The sequence below is a fragment of the Echinops telfairi genome, unplaced genomic scaffold, assembly GCF_000313985.2.
Source record: "Echinops telfairi isolate 266 unplaced genomic scaffold, ASM31398v2 ScPeMD7_15;HRSCAF=58, whole genome shotgun sequence".
Lineage (NCBI taxonomy): Eukaryota > Metazoa > Chordata > Mammalia > Afrosoricida > Tenrecidae > Echinops > Echinops telfairi.
In genome coordinates, this window is record NW_022103912.1 from 11,419,728 (window position 1) to 11,421,913 (window position 2,186).

At 46.5% G+C, this 2,186-nt stretch overlaps 1 protein-coding gene across 1 annotated transcript in view; it reads left to right on the plus strand.

The window, feature by feature from the left end:
- Nucleotides 1-2,186, plus strand: part of MGAT5 (alpha-1,6-mannosylglycoprotein 6-beta-N-acetylglucosaminyltransferase) — a 416,629-nt gene that overhangs the window by 54,952 nt on the left and 359,491 nt on the right. The window lies entirely within an intron of this gene.

Here is a 2,186-nt window from a genome sequence, read left to right on the forward strand (position 1 = left end):
ACTGCTGACTCATGGTTAGCCGCCAGCATCAACAGGGCTCCTCTAATGAACGACAGCATAGTGTGAACATGATCTGTATGTGTCCTGGGAAGCCAGACGATTTGTGCAGCTTGCTTTATTGCCTTATTGTGATGCTCGCTTTATTTCAGTGGTCCGGAACTGAGCCATTATCTCTAAGGTATGCCTACCCTTAATAATGTTCAACTAGAGTTGGTGAGTAGGCGGTTGGATAAGGAGTCTGAAGTTCACTCCAGTGAGGGGTAAAAGCTGGATGTGTGAGTTTGACACTTAGCTTTTGTATTGGTATAAACCCAAACCCAACTGCCATCGCGTCAGCTCTGACTCACGGCAACCCTACCGGCCCGAGTGGAATTGCCCTCATCTTTTTTGGGGAGCAGGTGTCTCATCTTTCTTCAGGTGAGTTTGAACCGCCAGCCTTTCAGATCGGAGCCCAACTCGTAACCTACTATGGCTGTCTCCAGTGCTTACTTTGTGTTTGTATAATATTAATATAAGACAAGGTTTATAATACCCCAAATCTGTTGCCATGTGGTCAATTCTGACTCACAGAGACCCCATTTGTTAGAGAATAGAATCGTTCCTGTGGGTTTCCTTGGCTTTGGTCTTTACAGAAATAGGTAGTCAAATCTTCCTTCTACAGAGCCACTGGAGGGCTCAAACCGACTACCTTTAGGTTATTGACCGAGTACATACTGTTCGCACCATCTGGACCAAAAAACTCCTGCTCTCGAGCCCATGTTAACGCTGTGTATAGGACAGAATAGAACTGCCCCTTGTGGGTGTCGGAGGTTGAAAAATCTTTAGGGGGAGCAGAAAGCCTCATTTTTCTCCTGAGGAGCAGCTGACGAGCTCAACCTATCGGCTGACCTGGGGAATAGCAGCCCCCCTTGTAATCCCCTAGTCCACAGGGCTCCTCTGCACCCTGTACAGCGTCATATACCAACCGTTTGCGGTCCAGATGGCTGCGACTCAAGGTGACCCGTGCGTGTCAGAGCAGAACTAACACCTCTCTAGGTGGATCTGAACTGTCAGCCTCCGGGGGAGTAGCAAGTGACTTAACAACTTGTACCACCCAGGTACTCCATAATACAGCATGATGTGGAATAGTATGGTATGATAGAGTATTTTAAAAAAAGATAAAAATACTGCTGTGGAGTGGGGTCAGTTAAAACTCATAGCGACCCTACAGGACAGAGTAGACCTGCTTCAGGGTTTCTAAAACTGTCAGTCTTTATGGCAACAATTTCTCACTTTCTCTTGTGGACCAGCTGGTGGATTTGATCTACCAACCCTCGGTTAGCAGTTTTAACTACTGCACTATCAGCACTTCTTTGGTGTAAAAACCAAACCCTTCAAGTTGATTCCAGCCCAAAGCAACCCTATAAAGTGTTTCTGAAATGGTAAATCTTTATAACTAGTATAGTATGTATCGGCGCCCTAGTGGTACAGTGATTATGCATTGGGCTGTGATCCGCATGGCTGTCAGTTCGAAACCACCAGCAGCTCCGTGGAAGAAAGACTTGGCTTTCTACTCCTATGAACAGTTACAGTCTCAGAACCCCACAGGGGGTTGCTGTGAGACAGCATTGACTCGGTGGCAGTGAGTTTGGTTTCTACTATGTATAACACAATGCAGTCTAGCGGAGTTGAAGGTTAGTCAAAAGTATTGTTAAAAAATCATATGAACCTTTATTAAGCAAACATTTCAAAACCCAAAGCTTTTATTTCTAAGCATAACCTCCATTTAGGTCTGTCACATCCCCAGAGAACTCTCTGGCCTGGGATTGACACCGCATCAAAACGGCAGCTTTGGAGCCCTTGAGGGACGTCCCTTGGGCTGCTCTGAAGTGTTCTTTGAGTGTAGGGAAGGGCTATCAGGTAGATGGGCTCAGGTGTCCCAAAGACATTCCCGTAGGACAGCTCTTGTTACCCTTACCCTTGGAGAAAGAGCAGGTGTACTGTCGTGTGGAGAAAACATACAATTCCTCAGGACAACTGTGCTGACTTGTTTTCTAACCAGTACAGTTATCAGTCTTCTTCAATGTCTTCTTAATAAGCCCCTGTGAGCATCTGTGCTGAAAATGTAGCCAGAGTACCTCTGCTGGAGCCCCCTAAAACAGTTGCTCTCCCCTTCGGAGCTGACCTCACTGCCTTGAGTTCACCTC